The following is a 21004-nucleotide window of genomic DNA, read 5'->3' on the forward strand; positions in this document are numbered from 1 at the left end:
CCCTCCTGTCCCAGCACAGTGGCTGCATTCTCTCTCAGTTTTGAAGAAGCTTTATGTACTGGAATATGCCTTTCCCCTCCTAATCTGCTGAATTTACCAACTGACATGTAACAATAGTATATTTTAAAGTGTTTGTGAGCTTCCTTTTCAGTGAAAAATCCCTAGGTCTTTCCTAGCCTTCCCAAATGTGAATGTATCTGAGACATATAGCAGTATACTGGGGTGGGTTTTTTCTTTTTTTTTTTTTTCCTAGAAATTAGACCAAAAGAAATATGCATTTATGTCTGATTCCACTTCTGAGTGTGGAGTAAGCTGGGAGGGGGGTGGCAGTCCTTGCTAAAAATTTGGGAAGGGGAAAGCTACTGGGATTTTGTTTTTGCAGGTGACCTACTGCTACAGAGCTCCATTTGTGATTGTTCCATATTAGGAAAATTCAAAATCAAAGATTTCGTGTCTGAGTAATGTTATTAATTACAAAAAAAATAGTATTTCATAGCAGAAGTAATTTCTACATATATACAATATAGAATTAGGTGTATTTATATGTAGGAGTTTGTAGGATAAACATAAGATAAACATGCACTGACCCAGAGATGGAGAGGACTTAACAGCTTGGCTTTAGCCCGTCAAGTTTACAGTGGATGCACAGGCATCCCAGCACACTGCAGAAAGCTCCCATCCCAGTCTTACAAATGCTGTCATGCATCGAGCCACTGCGTGTGTTCCTATCATACCTGCAATGTTAGCAATTGAAAATGAGATGTGTGTTCAGCTGACGTATTCACGATGTACAGAGCATTGAAAGAAATTAAAGATGCAAAAGAAATGTTAAAGCAACCCATTTTTTTTCCCTTTCAGCTGTTTGAACAGCAAGCTTCTTATTTCTTTCCTATGAATCTACACTGATAATAAAAGGGAATTTTTAAGGAGAAGTGGTGAAGTTTCCTAGCTGAAAATATTTATAAAATATCTACTTATCTCAAAATGATAATGATGAGAACAGCTAAGAAGCAATTACTATCTGCTTGAATATGCTGCCAGTGATCTTGTTTCATGATTTTATTTATTATTTTAGTTCCACAGTATTTGACAGAAATTGAATCATCATTTGTATTACATGTGCATCAAGCTTTTTGTGGTTTGCAGTTACAGTCACCATCAAGTTCTGCTTGGCCCTATAGCAGACAATATTTTCAAAACCTATTGCAAGACTAAATATTATTTAGAGCAAGTTTAATTGTAAAAGTGCTGGGTTTGTAGCCATATTTATTGATCACCTGATAAAGGTATTTATTTCTCAGTCTGGTGTCTTAAATAAAGAAGGGTGGCATGCTCTTCTTTCACTTTAATAAATGGTGTATGTGTGTGACAAGTACCAGCCTGAATAAAGCATATGATAAACATTTGTTTTCAAAGCTATGATCTAGTTCTTTAATTTGAATAGAAACAAGCCTGATTTAGAATTAAAGGGGTACTCTGCACTGAGCTTTGCCTCCTTGCTTTGTTTTGCATTTTAATTTTTTCCCTATTCTTCTGCTCTTATCTTCTGTTCTTAGATTTTATAGCAATGAAGGCCAGCAAAAATGTTTCTCTGCCTCAGAATCTTTAATGACATATTTTATATACATGTTATATGCTTTTGTAACTGAAACAGCTAAACAGCTGGTTTTGAAGTATTTCCCCTTGGAATATTTACAGTTCAACAGTAGTATCAGAGAGACAATAAAGTGAAGTTCACCATAAATAAAAGTAAACTAGGCATAATTTCAAAGTTGGGGGATTTAGGAAAACGTAAACAAGATGCAAGACTAATGAAATATAAGCTAAGTTTCTTTTAGTTTTAATCCTGGAAGGCTCTATTAGTAACTTGTATAAAGGAAAGCCATAATTTCCAGTATAATTTTTTTAAAAACTCAGTGTTGCTTCTTTTTTTTTTTTCCTTTTCTTTTTTTGTTGAAGATGTTATTCTGTTGCTTCCTCTCGACAGTCCAGGTTTTATTTCAAACCTGAAATAGATATGTTACAATCTGCCTGAATTCTGGCTTTGAAACATAAAGGTAACTTGGTTTTGATTGTCATCTGATACCATCCCTTTTTATGGGGTGGGTAAGAGATGCTGAATTAAAGCAAATTTATTCCAGCATTTGTTGAGTTTAAACTCCAAGCGTATGTCTACCTGAAACAACATCTCAAAAATGTTTAGGGAGGGCAAACAACTATTTTCTCTCCAGTTCAAGAATGATGGCTGCTCTCAGCCAGCTGACCAAGTTAACTAATTTCAAGTTTAACTACTAAAAGAAAGGCTAAAGCCTTTTTTTTTTTTCTTTTCACTCTGCTGTTACTGCTGCAGTATATTTATAGGAAACACAACAGAGAATTAAATCAAAACACTGATTTAAAAATGCATAACATCAATGTCACAACAGTGTTTTTATCATCTAATGATAAACTCAGAACACCTCCCTTAGTTTATAAGGCTGATTGCAGCTAAAGGCAGCGCTAGACTTTCATACGTTTAGGAAACACATTATTACAGTTTTCAAAATCATTACTTTTTGCAAGCAAAATTTATTTTGTTTACTCAAATCAGATAAATGTTACGGGTATTTTATTCATCATTTTTCTACTTATGTATATTGACATTTTTCACTAGATTCTCCCAGCGCTCCAAGTTGGGATGTCAAAAAATGTGCTTGCAGAAATGAAAGTATCCTCATTATGCAAATTTAGGTTCCACTGATAGGCATGTTCTGTTTTATAAATTACATCCTCTTGTCAGAAGTCAAATTGTATTTGAATAACTTCATGGAAATTGTCACCAAGATTTTAAATTGTGTGCCTTGTATGCCATTGTTGATTTAGTCAGTGAGTAAAAAATGGACATATGTTGATTTTTAAATATGTGCATGATTGTTTTGTCATAAATGTTATTTAAATGAAACCTAGATGCATATGTAATTTTTCATGTATATTTTTGTAAAGTTTTGCATTATATAAATAATCTTAATGTTTATAGCTAATAAAATATGTTAAACAGTTTGAGTTGCTGTATATTTTAGTCTTAACAAGTTTGTTTCCTATAAACATTCTTGAAAAAATTTCCTGTAGGGTAAAATAAATATACATGTTCCAATAAAAATATTAAAGCATAAAAGTTAAAATGAGAAGTGAACTTGAATTATGAAAATCGGTTTTATCTGCTATAAAAAGACTGCCTTTTTATTTACATTTTTTATGAAATTTACAAAAAACAAACACAAGTATGTTTCACTCATATTGTTGAGAGTATTCAGTAATACTCAAATATAAGTAGGTTTCTTACTGTAAGCTAAGCATTTTAATTAAAAATACGTTTAAACTCATTACAAAGAATAAACTGAGTTCAGAAAAGAATATATTTAAATAATTTATAGAGCATCAAGATGCTGATGTTAATTTTGAAAATAATGTATTAGTCTCATTAAAAAAAAAAAGAAATGACAAGAGATATGTTACCAGCAAAAATGTGTCCTTTACAGAAGCTCATAGTTTGGTTGATCTGAGTTTTCAGAATGACCATTATTGCAGCTGGAGTAATCTTTGATGTTAAGAAAAGTGGAAAAATCAAAGTGAAGTGGTAAATCTGTTCATTTTTCAAACATATTAATCTTGTCAAGATAATACCTAAAATCAATCTTTGCATTTTTTTTTCACAGCCTTTTATTCCCTTTTATCCAAAATATGAAAGCACTTAGGAGGATAAAGAAATGTGGATGACTTTGGAAAAATGATCTGAAAATATATTTTGTCTGTTGGTATTAAACAGTGACACAAGTGATGTGAACTGCGCGTGGTCAAAACGTGAATTACTTGTTCAACTATTGGTATTCGTCATATTTGTTCTGCTTATAATATGAATATACAGCAAATTTCTGGTACAGCTTTCTTAACAATTCAACTGAATTTCAAACCCTGACAGTAACAAATACAAATTGCACCAGCCCAAAAAAATTGTTGGGGCTAATTTTAATATTAATGAATTCTTTACAACCTCAGTTCAGCAGTTTCGATTAAGCTTTAATTAGTAGCCAGAGGGGAATCCAAAACAAAAATAAGGAGTTGAATTGCTAATTAAGTTAGTTTGATGAGGTAGAGTTTTAGTAAAAGACTGGTTGTTGTTGGCTGCGCTGGTTCTGACAGGCTAAAAATACTAAAGATTATCATTATTGTAACTAACATCCTACATTACCAACAGATTTCTGCAAGGAGCAGACAGTTCATTAGAGTACAACACTTTTGTGTGTCAGTATGAGAATTAAAGTCTTGTTAATAAGATAGCAGTGCATGGGAACCATAGACCAAGACAAGGAAACGGATAAATTATGTAGTTATTTGATACTTCGGTATGCATCTGAATCTAATGTGCATTTATTTGTTAGGAACTGCTTGTCAGTCAATTTTTTTCCCAAACGGAATTTTGTTTATTAGGCTACCAGGCTTAGTGATTTTTCTTCTGACATGTCCATCACAGTCACATTTTTCTTAATTTACATGCTTTAGCTGATATAATGTTCACCAAAAACTGTATTTAATAATGCATGTGTAGTTGCAAGTAGGTGTGGTGTTAGGTGCTCTGCCTCCAAAACCTACATCTCAAAGAAGGCAATTTAAGAAAAATCTATGAGCAGACTTAGCTTAAGAAGCAGCATGTTTCTTCATTTCTTCATTCAAAAATTATATAGCTATGTTTTTTTCCCTAAAGATACCTTTGATAATAGGTTAAAATCTTGGCCAGCTTAAGTCATTATTAAATGAATTTTTACATTGCCAAATTAACTATTGCATTCAAATAAGTATTTTTGACATTATAAGTGTGCTACTGTAGCTCCCAAAAGATTACTAATTATAACCACTAAAGCTCTGCAGTGATAGCAGTTCAACCAAACTACACATAAGAAATGTGTTGGATATCTCTGTAAGGATTGTATGGAATGTCATTTGATTTCACTATACTTTGATGTTTTCTATAATTTATATTTTGTCCTTTTGCTTAAGGTTTCAAAGCCTACAAACCCAATAACGAAGGGATAAGGGATGACAGAAAAATAAATTATATTGTTTCTGTGGCATTAAATATAAGCCTGCTATCAGAGCTACATAGCACTAGCGAATTGTAATCAGGTACTTTGACTTAACACTGTTTTGTTTTATAATAAGAGTGGTTGCCATATGTTGGAAGTCCTATCTGTCTGTGTCTTAGGGGTTTCATACCTCTGTAACAAATCCAAAAACTCATTTTATAATACCTTAAATCTACCCATTGTAATGTAGCTCCACTAGTGTAAATCCACATCAAACTTTCCTCATGAATGTTGCTAGAAGATTACTTATATTATCACTGAAAGCAAGGGGAAGCATTGAATTAGGATGCAGAAGATAGAAGAAAAATAACTTTCTCTAAATCTTCTTTTAATGCATAGTTTACAATTTTCTTTCACTCAGCATGAAACTGATTAAAAGCACATGGATGCCCCTCATAAAGAATGCTTTGCACATATAGATGTATTGTTTAATATATTTACATCCCTGAACGCTTGGAATTTGAACTGTAACACAGCGATGTAGCGGTTGTTGGAAAGGAACAGATGGTATCCACTATACATCTATTTGAATATACAGCACATTCCTCTGCTGTCTCACTCTCTCCCAGTTGCATCCAGGGATTCCCACCGGAAGACCAGAGCCTCTTACAGTAAACAGATTACATTGGTGGTATAAGCTGACAGAGGCACTGTTTCTGCCAGGTGTCACACCAGCAAGCAAATAGGTTCATACGCCTGTCCCTAAGAGTAGATATATAGGCACACACAAACTCTCTGCTCACTACTTTGTTTAATTGAAAAATGAAGGGCAATTTAAATATTCTAAAGGAGCCATGATGAATCTGCTGTTTGTTGTTTGGACTACTTTCTTCAGTGCATATTTATCACAGATCAGGGCTATTTTTTATTTCTTATTTCACTGTGGGCTTTTTTCAAATACCGGACTGACTTTCCTGGCGTGGTTCACTTACTGTGTCAAAGTGAAAAGAAAGATAATTATTAGACAAAATGCAACTCCCCAGACCAAATTGTCATTCAATGAAAAGACCAAGCAAAGATTTCTGGATTGAAAATGAAAAGAAAAAAATGCAAGATCATTAAAAATCTTCAAGATTCCCCAAAAGCATCATGAAAGTATAACCAAATGCTGCATTTGAAAGTTTCATGTTCCCGATGTTCGTCTTCTTATGCCAGTTTTAATGCTGGTGTCTTTGCTGACCTTAGTGTAATTACTCCTGACTGACAATTGTGGAAATGACAGAAGAATCAGGCTTTTTATGTGATGGAAAAAGTCTGCAGAATTTGTATCACTGAAGGGCATTCAATTAGTGCCTGTTAATAAATATTTTTTCCCTTTCAGATTTTATTTTGATTTATTTCAGAATCAAATGCAAACTATTCTACTACACACTTGCAGGATGAGCATCTTTTCACACACTGAAAAATCAAAATCTTTACAGTCACAGTATGTTAACTAGATGTTCAATTTTATTAATGGAGTTAATGTCAAGCTAGCCATTGTTTCAGCCTTTAAATACTCAGGGCAATAAAAATAGCAATACTATTCACAGAATAGATGATTTGTTTTGATATGGATTGTTAAAATAAAATTCATGGAATACGTTAAGTCAAAACGAAATGAGTTTGTGCTTTGGGGGCTTCATATAAGCATGTATGTGTGTGTGTGTGTGCATGTGTATACGGCTGTCTGTGCATAGATATATAAAAACATAATATATATGTATTTATAATGCCTCTGAAACAATCTCCTGTTTCCCCACTCTCCAAAACTATAATTTGTTCAGCAGACTCTCAGCTCTAGCTAGATAGGAGTTTTTGTGCCTGTGTGCGTGTGTGTGTGTGCGCACGTGTGTGTGTGTCCATTCCCTGTAAAGGCACAGAGATGTGGTAAGGGGCTGCCTGTATATTATTTTGTTTAAAAACTTTTTCTTTTTAATTGGTTTGTACATACAAGATGATTTTATATTGGTGACTTTAATTTAGGAATAACTGAATAGCACCTAGCAGAAAGAAAATTAAGGCTGAATATAAAGGAAAGGAATCACAAAACTTGTAATATTCTGTTAGTCTGTGGCATACAAAAATGAAGAGAAAATTAAAAACTAGGGTATGTGAGACTTTTCAAGTTCACTTGAGAATCTCAAAGTGGACAGTGTTAAGATTTTTTTTAATAAACAACGTGTTGATCCCTTGTTTTGTGTAATTTGTCTACAAATATATCACCCACAGAACTGTCTGAAATACATCTGAAGCAGTATTTTTGGACAGAGGAGATACCTGAAGCCTTGAGAGGAAGATATCTTCCAAAGCCGCGTTGATGGTTCTCATAGAAAATAAGGACTGCTTAGGCAGGACAAAAGTGTGATGAGCAATCCAAACTGCTGTTCCAATGAGTTAATAAAATAATCCTGAAGGAGAAGGCACCTAACTCTTCTTTTGCACATGAAAACAAATAACTCACTTTGTTTCACTATAACAGGATATTGTGTTTTGAGTAATTCAATGATTTTGACTGCATTCCTATATATCCTGAGGTATTTTACTATATACACTACAGCACAACTGCCCATCCCTATGTTCTGTAGAGACTGAAACCCAAATTAGAGGGCAAATTAGAGCTCCATTGTTTACTGGAAGATGCCTTGAGAAGGCTGGACTTTGAAGACAGTTCAAAAACATAAACTAGCCCTCAACTGAGCAGGAACCTACAGTCCTTTCACAAATTAACTGCACACAACTTCTCTTTCTTTTTTTTTTTTTTAAAAAAAGTTTATTTTAACTCAAAGTTTGAAGGAGTAGCAGGTATTTCTACTTAGTGTAAATCTACTCTTGCAATGATGCGCATCAAATACAAATCAGCTTTTGTTTAACCTGGTTGAATCAGTATTTTCAGTGCCCAGATGACAGCTAAAATTGCCATGATATCTTTCCAAACATGTACAAAAGAATCAAATCTCTGCTCGGATTCATGTTCCCAGTGATTTGGTAGGAGTTGAGGAATGTGTTGTAACAGTGTCTACTACAAAATCAATGCCTCTTCCCATGTCATTAGACAGATGGACAGGCTGGCAGACAGGACTAGCCTAGTTTGGGGGCAGGGACAAAAATAACACGATCATATTTCAACTCATTGTTCAAGTTTAATGAGTTCTGCCCTAGCTCCAGCACTAGAAGGGTATTGTGAGGGAAAAACAAAGGGACCCTTCTTTTGTCTTTCTTCACAAACTATCAGGCCCCATTACTGAAAATTAAGGTTCAATAAAATTCGTATTCAGAGATAATTAGCGGACAGCTTTGTGGTGCGGCGGATAATATGACCAAAGTGCTGGTTCACAGCAGTGTGTGCTGAAGTGTGAAAGAGCCAGTTCTCCGTTGCTGCTTCTGAGGTCATACCCCCTCATCCTACATACAATGTGGCAGTCAAAATGCAGCATTCTTACCTGCTGTGATAAAAAATACACCAAAGCAAATAAATTATTTCAACCCCCCTCCCCTTCACAGCTTTTTTTTTTTTTTTTTAAACAAAGCTAGATCATTAGTAATAAACTATGGCTTCATTAGAATGTTCCACATAACAGGATTACAGAGGAATGTGTCAATAATTGGCAAAGGTTTGTCTTTCATTAATTAACACCTTTGTATGAATACAAACTTGTTATCCTCACTTTTTATAGGTGAAATATTACCATTAAAATTAGACTTTCGGTTTTTAAAAAAATATTCTTGATGGTGTTAATTTGTACAACCGAATATTTTCCAAATATTGTTTAGATTGGAAAAGAAACCAAGTTTGAAAACAGGCAGCATTTCAGGAAGACTGCTTTTCTCTGCACTAAGGGAAAGTTTCGAGTTCTACTCCTTTATGTACATGCATATAAAAGTGTATATATACATTCTCTATATACTGGAGAATATTTAGGGCAGTAACTAAGTGCAATATTTGTTCTGGTTTTGTTGCTTTAACAAAAACACACATTAACTACTTTAGCTTTGCTTTTCCCATCTGTCACTGCATACACAGCTCATAAGCTTATGGGCAGTCTGTCATACTGGACTGTTTATCCTGACATACAAATGTCTATGTGGACAGAGAGCAAAGAACAAATTCTACCTAAAAAAATATTAGACTATTTTTCTGAGTTAAACACAGTCATTTATATTTTTACCAGTTTCAACCCATGCCTTATAAATGTAACTTTTAGCATTCATAAAGACAATGAGTAAGATGCTCATATGTGTAGTGGGATCCTGACTTGAGCTAAGTTCTTAGATACATGATATTGTTTCACTGCTGACATTTATTTTGATCACTAAATCATTGTCAAGACGGATCCCATTAGCTGAAGGATGTGCAAGTGCTTTAAATCTCACCATCCCCGTTGAATTTGGTGGGGTGATCAAAACTTCTAAAATAATCTTCTGGGTTTTGTGGGTCATAATATCTTCTCTTTTGAAAGCTTTTGACCAGAGCCCTATGTCCTCTGTCATGGGCTCTTCTCATGGAATCAGCCCCAAAAGGTACTAAATATTTACGTAAAGCAAAATCTCAGTAAACTGTCATTTTCTCACTCCTTGCCCAGGCTCTGCTGGAAAGGTGGATAGGATGATATTTAATGTGAGTTTTTCTCCAGGAGTAACTATATATTCCCACGTACTGACAGGATTTTTTTTTCCCCAAACCTCTTTTTATTTCACATTTCACTGCACAACAAGCATATTGTCAAAAAACAATAAGAAATGGGAAATGGGAGCACATTACCTTTCTATCTAGTTCAGTAAAAGGCAGTATGTGGTGTTACTTTAAAAGCCTGTATGGAAATATCCAAAACCAATGTGGATTTGTCATCTATCTCACAGAGCCTTTTCACGAGCTTAAATTTGAAAAATGACTTCAGATACCAGTGAATTCAACTTGTTAAAAACAGGTCAAATTTTTTTCCCAAAAAAATTCCATTCTCTGATTGGTGGGAGAAAGTAGGTTCCCACTTCATCCTTTTTTTTTTGAGGAGGTGGCTCTTTGAAACTGGGTGGACTTCAAGATTTTTCAGACTCTTGGGATTTTTTTAAAAAATAACAGCTTGCAGTAGGAAAATCTCAGCAGCCTGCAATACAAGGCTGAACTCCTACTGATTATAGTGGAAACAAGTTTATTAACACCACATAAAGAAGCACTTTCATCTGCATTTCTGTGTGTGGTGAATTTAGCATGTGATTAGAAAAGGAGGATTAAGTCTGTGTCTACATTAGCAAATAATTCGGTATGATAAGAGTAAATCAGTAGATCAAAGTAGTCAATGCTGAAGCCCTACATCTTGCTATGCAGTTGAAAATTTTCACTTCAGACCAGATTTAGTGTGATCTCCTGGTCTGAATGTCCTCATCTCACATATGGTTCAAAGTCACCCACTCAATATCCAAACACTGTGGCTGCATTAGGGAACGTACCACACGTGGTGGACCTCTGAACTGGAGACCCTCATTCAGTTTTCTCTGAAATCCAGTTTGCAGGCATCAAACCATACTGTGCAACAAATCAAAACACAGTAACATGAGGAAACTGAGGGACTATAACCCAAAATGTAAGTATGATGCAACCTAAAAGCACCTCCTAGCTAGATGAACACAGAGTACCATAATTCTTGGAATTTAAGTGACTCTGTGACCCGTGTGCAACCCCCTCAGTGGTGTAGCATTCAGCCATTAAGTTTCTTGAAATGAAGTCCTACAGTTCTCCCTACTCTGGGCTAAGGAGTCGGGCTGAAAACCCTCCTGTAGTGCTCTGTGGACACTTCAGTAATTCCAGCACCTACAGTTCAGCTCCCTCAGAAACATCCTAGCGAAAATATACCATTAGATTTATATAGATTAAAGTCTGCAGGCATGTTAAAATTACCAGGGATTGTGTCTCGGATATGTGGAGGTAAATTAGAGAGGCTGGCAATGTTCTGCCACTTTACAGTGGCATTTTGAGGGAGATTTCCAGCACAGTGAGGACCCTTCATCAGTTCACGTGGCACAAAGCCATGCAGCTTCTGCACAGCGCCGTTCTAGAGGCAGTCTCACTGAGTTATTGGAGCCCTGTAACAAGCTGATAAGCCCTGTCAAGGAGTTCATAAATCAGCAGTGATTATTAGCTCAGGCCTGTTGCCTCTCAAACTGAGATACACTGCTTCCAGACCTGAGATGGTTCACCAGCACTCATCTTGGCTGTCTTTGCCTCTGTGGTGAAGAAGTACCCACAGCCTCCTGTCAGTACTCGAACTGCACCTTTTCCAAATCCTTAGGCCAATGGTATTATCCTGGTCTCTGCTCTCTTGTTGGAGGTCTTCTTCAAGCAGTTCAAGCCAGAATACGCAGTTGTTCCTTGTAACAGAGTGAAGCAGTTTTCTAACTATATGAGGATTGATTGGCATTAGCTACGTTTAAATTGCAGTTCAGCTCCTACAGGAATTTTTTTGTTGATTCCTTTCAACAACACAACCCCCTATAATACTTAATAATGTCAATGTGGTGGTTTTAAAATTTTCCAAGAGCTGGTAGGATCTGACATATTTTGATGTTTCCATAATCCCAAGGTCTCACATCTGTCACTCGGTATTGGCAACTAGTTTGCGTGATAAAAACAATTGCAATAAAGCATGTGTAAATCAGAGCTGCGCTCCTCTTTGCAGTCTTCTTCCTTTTGCTTTAACATCGATTACTTAATAATGAAATTTAAGTCAAGTCTTACTGTAATAAAAGTATTACCTAAATAAAACCATAACATTCTGCATATCTTTTAAGGATGAAGTTGGATTGGCAGATGTTTTATCCAACTGCTGCACATAGTATAATATACTAGTCCACAGTCTCTCAGTTGCTCATTCATTTGATGTCAATTTTCAGAAGCAGAAAACAGAACAAAGGGAACAAAATCAGGGTTCAAACCAAACTCTAAATAAAATCAATTGTGTTTTCAGTAAATTTGGATCGAGCCTTGGTTTTAAAATGAAATAGATTGCGTTTAAAATGAATGCTGAAAAAGTGAAGACCTGGTTTTATAAATTCATTTTTTAAAAGAGAATGAAGAAGGTTTGTTTTATATATATTTTATTATTATTATTATTATTATTATTATTATTATTATTATTATTATTATTATTATTATTATTATTATTATTATTATTATTATTATTATTAAATTATTTTTTTTAAAGCTATTTCTCTGTATACCTGAAATCTCTCTGAAGGTCTGTCAGTGGTGGAGGGCTGATAAATTCCACAAAGAAAGCCAAGGATACCTTGCAGCTGTGTGAGTGAAAGCTGTTGCTATCACCTCTGGTTGTGGAACCAGGGGCTGCTTACCACAGTCCTGTCCCAGAGTTATGCTCGGCAAGACCAGGTGCACGCCACATTTCCCCCTGCTCTGTTTCTGGCTTACTGCAGAAAAGTAAAAGCATACAGACTGGACTGGAGCCAGAGCAAATTTAAGCCTCTTACTGATAATCATGACAGGGCACCAACATATCTAGAGCTCAACCTATTATGCCAGTCAAGAGTTCCCCAAAAAATTTGCAGGGTGTATTGCTTTTGGCTGAGAGGGAGATAATTTTCCCCACAGCAGCCCTCATAGCGCTGTGCTTTGCACTGGTAGCATGAAAGGTGCTGATAACACACCAGCATTTTGGCTGCTGCTGAGCAGCGCTGGCACAACATCGGGGCTCTGTCTCAAACACTGTCCCTTGCCAGTAGGCTGGGGGTGGGCAAGATCTTGTGGGGGGACACAGCCAGGACAGCTGACCCAAACTGACCAAAGGGATATTCCATACCATGCGATGTCTGCTCAGCAATAAAAGCCAAGAGAAAGGAGGGAGGGGACGCACACCCACACATTCGTTATTATGAAGTTTGTCTTCTGGAGCAACTGCTATGTGTATTGAATCCCTGCTTCCCGGGAAGTGGCCAGACATTGCCTGCTGATGGGAAGCAGAGAATAAATCTTTTGTTTTCCTTTGCTTCTGCGAGCAGCCTTTGCTTTTGCTTTATTTAACTGCCTTTGTCTTGTTTTTTCCATCTTATTTTCTTCCCCCACCCCCCCCCCACCCCCACACCCCCGGCCCAGGTCCTGCTGAGGAGTGATGGAGCAGCTTGATAGGCACCTGACATCCAGCCAAGGTCAACCCACCACACAGGGGAACCCAGGGCAGATGAGACTGGAAATTTCTATATACTTAATGTGCTTTAACATAATGAGGTTCCACTTCTTTAGCCACTGAAAACATCTCTGAGGCAACTGTTCCGCTAGATACCTTCAATTTGGGAGGGCCTGGCCTTTACTTTCTGTCTTACAGCAAAAGTTTGGAGAAAATATTGCAAATGAGTCAGTGGCTGGCAGAGGGGCAGCACTAGACATCCAGTGCTCTCTTCCACATTACCCAAACTGCTGTGTTGTCCCGCCACCAGAGGAGCACCTAACATAGGAAGGGTATGTCCAACCTGACAGCACTTCACAGGTGTCCGTGCGCATCCAAGCTTCCTCTGGCAAGCTGCTGAGTGCACACCTGTGGAAGGCTCTGCTGCTGCCACTGCTACTGATCAGGTTTCCCCTCCCGTTATGTGAAGTATATATAGTCCTGAAACTTATGTTTTCAAGTGGGAAATGCCTTTTTTTTCCTATTGGCAAATCTTTCCTGAAGTATCAAAGCTTTTCCAGTGCAGAAGGACATGTGAAGTTTCCCTCATTTAGAAGCAGTCCCTGATACAACAGGAATGAAACCAGCGTAACTCCAAAGGGCACAGCTAAATTCTGGTGTGAACAACACTTTAAGTAGTGCATAAAATCAATCCCTATTGATTAATATTAATTTAATGATCCAGCAATCAGTTGCTATTAAAGAAGGAAGAAAGCTAATGCCCTGCTCCTGGGTATATTGTACACTGTAAACATATCCTGAGAGATGCAAGTGTTGGCTGGCTTTACTTTTCTTTAGCAGAAGATTTGAGTAAGTGTGTCAACCTTATGGTTCTAAATTTTTAAAATATAAATATAGGTAATGAAAGAAAAATGTCTATGCCCTGTGATTACAGTCCACCCACCATCACGGTGTGCAGGTGGCAGGTGTCCCTTGCTAGCATGGCCCTCGCTCTCGGGAGTTTAAGGCATGCGACTGCAGGGAGGCTTGGCATTACCGCACTCCTCGCAGAACAGATCTCTTCAGTAGCAGCTTAGGGAATTTGGTTGCGTGAAACTGTAACAAAATTACCCTGTGAAGTTCTGGAAAAAGGTAAGAAAAAAATAGCTAGAGAAATGCCTTGAGTTACTAAAAAAATTTAATTTACTATGCATTAATTATTGGTTAATTAAGTTCAGCGTCTCAAAGTTTTGCTGGGATTCAGATCTTTGTTGGTTTTGATTACTTTCATTCACTGATGGGATAGGGGTGTTTTGGAGATAAAGGGCAACATCACTTTCTTTCTACCACAGATCCTTTCTAGATATAAAAATATTATTCCCACTGGAACTTTGTGTCATTTAGTAGGTACTTAGTTTGTAAAAAGATTTATGTTGCAATTAGTAAATAATTCTTTAATTTTTTGATAGAATATCCTTAAATAGTTTATTTCTTTTTTGTTTGTTTCCTTTATATTTACACTTATTGAGCACAAACAGCACTCCAAGGCCACAGTCATGTTCATCTACTGCTAGAAAATCTGCTGACTTTCTGATTACCTGATCAGATCCGAAGGAATAACCCTTTCTCCTCAGAACCAGAGAGGCAGGAAATGTAGATAGAAGTAGTGTTTACGGTTAGAAAGTAAAACCAGCTGAAGAAAAGGAATAACAGTTCAAAGAACTATGATTATGTCTCATCTTGTCTGAGATGGCAGACACTATGCAGCTCCTAAGGTGGCATCAAATCTTACATCATATATCCATTGATTTCATGAAGGCTGCTTACAGAACCCATCCTTCCTTTAACCACCCAACATGAGAACACTGAGCCACTTTATGTGCTTGCTTCCGGTATTTTTCTGCAAGGGCACAGGTGAAGGGTCAGGAAGATGAGGAATTTTTTCCTTCAGTATATGCTGAGTCTCAGGATGCATCTTAGAGAGGTGCAGAGTCTGCATCAGATTTGCTAGGTCACCCCAAGACTTAATCCAATGCATATAAGAGTTAGGAACAACTGGGAACTTTGGCTTCAGGCTTCATACCATTCCTGCACTGCAGTATAGACATAGCTTCTGTGACTGAACTTTTCTAGAACTGAAAGAAGACCCACTTACACATGGGGAAGGGAAATACATGGATCTTTCTTTTCAAAGAGAAGTCCGGTTTGTGTTATCACGTCTGACCTTGAAAAACACATGTCAAAGGAAATCCTGTTTTGCAAATGGTCATTGTAATCATGTAGATAATACATAATAAAGGTTTACAGTTTACAGTTTTAAAATTATGTATAAAGTTGGAAAAAAACCCACGCACAGTAAGAAATTAATTGGACAGTAACAAAATGGAGATGACCTCCTATAATACTACACTTTTATGTAGGGGGTTTTTTCTCTTTTTTATGTTTTTACAAGCTTCAAAAACAGTCTTAGTATGCTATTTAAGTATTAGTTTAGAAAATTCTCAGGAATTAAATACAGGGCAGAATTTTCCATTTTATAAAACCTCTGTTTAAGCATATATATAAAGACTGTCTGTAAAATATACATAGATAGTACTGCACATAGAGCGTATAGGTGTCCTTGAAGTGAAATCAGGGTAGTGGTTAATGTTCTCTACTAAAAATCTAGCTGTGATTATTGGATAGGATTTTTCAGTGTTGCTCGATAGGTTATCAACCATCAATCAACCTAAAGCTACCTAACAGGTGTCTACACTATATCCCATTATTCCTAATAAAATTAGTCAAGAGGAGAACCTGCATTAATTAAAAAAAAAGGAATATGAAGTACTTTGCTGTGTTCTGATTGCTTTTCTGTAGATAGAAAAGTATAAATACCAGCACTCACTCTTGCAAGTTTTGCTCTAACTCCATCATATTTCACAGTCACAGATATAACTGCTAGTAAGCCTCGGTACGAGGACAGTTCTTTTACGCATTTACAGAACTACTGCTCTGACAGCCCAGTATAGGTGGCTAATGAATATTCCCTTTTTACATCCATGTAAAAACAAGTAAGGAAAAAAACTCCTCTAGGTGGGTTCAGTACCTTTGATAATCTTCATTCATAGAAAAATCTTAAAAATACAGCTGTTGAAAAGTCAATGGTATAAGGTTAACTTATTACACTCATTTAGGGATAAAGGTGTCTAATAAAAAAATGCAATCAGAATCTTAAATTAATGTAATTAAGCAATAAATTAGCATATGATGCAGTGTAGAGTATCATCCCAGTTCAGAATATGCTATTTCTTGTGCAGTAGTTATGTGAAGTAAACACGACAGTGCCAAGTTTCAGTATGCTGAGCTCTAGACTGTGTTGTTTTCTGTTCCGTAACGTTAGAGAAGTCTTCACCAAACAGTACACAGCCTCTCCTTCTCTGAAGTATTCAGTTTCCATGCCTGCCTTTTAAGTTTACCATGAGTCAATAGGTGGTCCAAGTAATGTCTTCTATTCAGATTTGTCAGACCAGATTTGGAGAGCCGAGTTCCTTCATGTGTGCTGCCGCTTGGGTCTGGACGTAGCATTTTTAGGGCCTATTGTTGTACTGTTTGTAGGTCTATTGGAAATACATGAAGAGTAACAGTGATACCCAAAACTGAGCAATACGGCTGTTCTTAGTCTGAAACTATGACTTGCTGTAATATTAAAAAGAGGGTAGCTCCAGTCTTTCCAAACTTGTGAAAATTTACACAAAAACAGAGATGTGGAAACTGTCTCCACAGCTCCCACCTAAGAAAGGTGGAACTACATAAAAACTTGTAACAGGTAACCTCTGAAACCTGAGCTCATGGGCTTCCTTCAGGGTATAAATAAAAATCCTATAGCCAGTTACAAAACCTCAGTTCTAATTTAGTGGTTACTGAAAACAAGCAAACTTATCTGATTAAAATTTTTAACTGTCTAAGAAGCTTCTGTGTAAGGTGTCAGCATGATAGGGGCTTAGCATTATTTTTTTTTTTAAAGTATTCTCTTTACTGGGCAAAACAGAGAATTTGCTGTTTCCACATAAAGGTCATTAGTAGCCTGAAGATCTATGCAAATGCTTCACACCAAACACTAATAACATTAAAATGTAGTGAGTGATAAAAAAATTAAAGAAATTAAGATTAGAAACTAATTAAAAAGGGGTGGGGGCTAGCAGGTTGTCAATACAATGTTTTCTCTGTGGATGGTCATAACTTGTGTGCTTTTATAGCCAGGTTCACAGCTGTCCCTAAGAGCTGCAAGATCCTTCAAGGTGATCATAGAGGAGTTCAGTTTGGCTTTTACAGTGTTCCTTTCCTCGTGTGCTCCAGTGTCATTCTGTTTTGAAGACGTTGACCATATGATGATATTCAAATGGCCAAGCGTTTACAATTTCCAGATCTGCCAAATAGCGAATCAACCTTTATAATTAAAGGTGACAAGCTGACAAGGAAAATGAATGTAAAATTGTATACGTATATGAATTTTTATGTCAGATTGCCGTCTGTGCACTTGTTTTCTCTTTGTCAATAGCCGAAGGCTCATTTCTCTGTACTAGAAGCGCATTTTATATCGAGGCCTTCAGACAGCTCCCCTTCGCCCTAGTGAATTTGCTGATTAATTTTGGATGCTCCTCTTAATTAACACCCCAAAGGAAGTCTAGATTTTCTAGCCTATATTCCATGTAAAACAAGTGAATCTGAAGAACAATGACCTAAGGAGACAGGCGCGCTCTGTCCGAATGACATTACAAGAACATTGAATATCTCACAAGTCAGGACCTGGTCAGGCAATGCCTAGGGAAAATGTAGGCCTTTAATCAGGGCAGAAATTAGATTCATATTAGTCCAATTTCATTTTCTTTATTGCTGACAAAGAGAGGCTGGGATGGATGCCACCTGACAGTTGAAACATGGTGCCCCTATGCAGGAGAGGGTGCCTCTGGCCTTGATTAATAATTGGTACCATTTTGACTTGTGGGCAGATAAGTTGGTGATGGATGAGAGAAAAAGAGTGAAGTGATTTATTATAAAATTAGGATAAAATAACGAACTGGCTAATTGCACACAAGCTTCATAAAATGTAGCTGTGGAGTCAGAAGTACAATGCCAGGCAACAATAATTTCCACCTCAATTTTCACAATGAGATCTTGAAGCAAAGAAAGATAGAGGCAGCTCTTATGCAGCTGCTTAATGCAGAAAAAGCCTTGCTCATTCTTCTACTCCCAGCAAATAAAATATTGGGTCTTGTATTTCAGTTTTTATTATTACTGTTGCACCACAAAAGGAAACAGTAGAACTAAACAGGCCACATTAAACCAACTGTTGCTTCTCTGTTAAACCTAATAAAATCTTGTAATTCCTGTATTTCTTTGCATACTTTAGCAGGGTAAAAGATCTAATGTTATGAAACTGAAATGCATATATGTTTAAATCAAAATTCATCATAAAAATCGACTTTTGGCCTCTGCTGGAACCTGTAAAAGTGCAGAGCCCTCTTGGTAGGTATCACTTTCTTGTTTCACATTTCGGTGCTCTGAACTTCCAAATCTGTACTCTGATAGCTATTTTAGAACCTGAGTCATCTACTGCCTGCTATTTTATGCTCCATATGTTCAGCAGAGTACGATTACAGATTTAAAGAGCATATGTTGTACTATCCATTTGCTGCCTGGTAAAAACATTTATTTTGTTGTTATGAATCCATGTCATTATATACTTTTTTCTTTACAAGACAAATGCTTGGTTATTTTCTCTTGGAAATTTTAAAATTCTAATTTGTTGTAATTCCTTGAAATGCTTTGGTGTTAGGAGTGCCAGCCAATACCCAACTGTTTTTTTCTGCAAGTTCAGCTATGAAACCAGCTGAAATTACTGAATTAAATACAACTACTAACAATGTTGTCCAAGTAAGATGGGTTCAGTTATAAAACAGAAAATGAAAATAGCATGGGGAGCTAAAATTTAATTTTCATGTGATTGATTTCACAAACGTGGCGATTTGTCCTTACATTCTACAAATTTCCAGAAACTGAACTTTCCATGCAGATTAGGAAACAGGATTTTCAAATAATAATATACAAACACTTCATTGTGGTTCAAAAGCAACAGTCATTGCTTAAAAGCATTAACCTTTTTCTATGTTCCTAAAGAGAAATAAAAATGGCATCCACTGTTATATCCTTTAGACAAATATTAGAACATTTCATTTCTGATCCATTCTTAACTGCATAAGTAGTAATTTATTTTTGTGGGGAGATTTGAGAAAAGTTAACCTGAATTCACTTCTAAAGTTTGTTACTTAAAAAATATCAATTCCACAGGAGATTTTGTTTCAGAATTTTAAGATGTCTTTAACATGGCATAGATTCATGAATTAGAGTAAATTGAATTAAGAGTGTTTTTGAATAAGAGTACCCACAATTTACTGCAGCTTAACTTTAAATGCATTTTAAACTCATGTCACTGTTTTATCTGGACTAACTTCTTCAAGTGTCCCCTATGCAAAAACCTTTCCACATTGATCCATTTACAGTTTATTTGGAGAAAAAAAAAAATCAGGTGAAAAGTTCCTTAAGAGAAAAATTACAAATGAACCATTCTTTTATGTATGATTCCAAAATTGTAAAATTTATCATCATCTCTGTCAAAATCCAAAGGCTACATCCCATCATGACAGTGGGAGTGTAGGATGGAGGAAAATACATTTTTCTGTGAAATAGGTTATCACACAGTAACAGTATCTATGCTGTCCTCACAAATTGAATGAATGTCTTCTTACCATTCAGTATCTCAGAAGTTTGGGGTTCCAGGTAAAAAAGATGTTCAGACCATCACATCCCTCATCTGAGGTTGGTGCCTGGCAAGAGCTAGCTCCACATCTTTGCTACCTTCCCTCTACTACCCTTGCTACTGCTGGGAACCGTGTGCCTGACAGAGGTAAGGCTGGCCATTTCCCCATACCGCAAACACAACAGCATGAGGGTAGCATCACTAATGTCTAGGAGTCCTGTAACTGAAATTATAACATAACATCAAAGGTTAGGACAGCTGAACGCTTACTCACATTATTCAAAGGCCTCTGAGAGCAGCTTTAATATAAGGAGGGAAACTGAAGTCTGTTTACCATTTTCTTGAGACTTGGTTTCAGGGTTCATAAACTAAAGGATGACTTTCATGGAATTAATGCCTGCCCACTAGCTTTGCCACAGGTAGCTAGAAAAGCGAACGGAGACCAGATCTCTCTTGACTTGAAAGGGGGTGGAAACAATCAAAGAAATATGGTTTCTCCACACTACTACTTTCAAGAGCTGGCTGTAAGGAATCTGAGTGGTGGCCCTCAAGTGTGATCTAGAGGTTGGGTAACCTGAGAGAAGAACTAGAAATTAAGTTGTGGGTTAGATTTTATTCAAGGAGCTTTTTCACTTGTATTACCTCTGTATTTTTCTCTCTCCCCAGGGCAACCTACCCTTTTCACATTCCCAGCCTTTGATATCCTTTCTGAAGGCTAAACTCAAGGAAGCCTCTCAATTCCTTTGAGGCAAGGTACCTCTTTCTTTAAGACCTCCCCTTGAGAAAGCTAGTGAAAGGCAGGTAAGATTTAGTGCTGGTCTATCTCACTCAACATAGGCTGGATGGTGTATTACAAATTAAAAACTGAACCATTACACACATCTACATCATAAATACACCTATTGTGTAGGTTTGTACAGGTTTAAACAACTAGCTGTTCTGTTCAAAACTGTAGCTAATCACAAACTGGGGAGGGTTACTGATAGAACGAC

This window comes from Falco naumanni, chromosome 2 (assembly GCF_017639655.2).
Source record: "Falco naumanni isolate bFalNau1 chromosome 2, bFalNau1.pat, whole genome shotgun sequence".
Lineage (NCBI taxonomy): Eukaryota > Metazoa > Chordata > Aves > Falconiformes > Falconidae > Falco > Falco naumanni.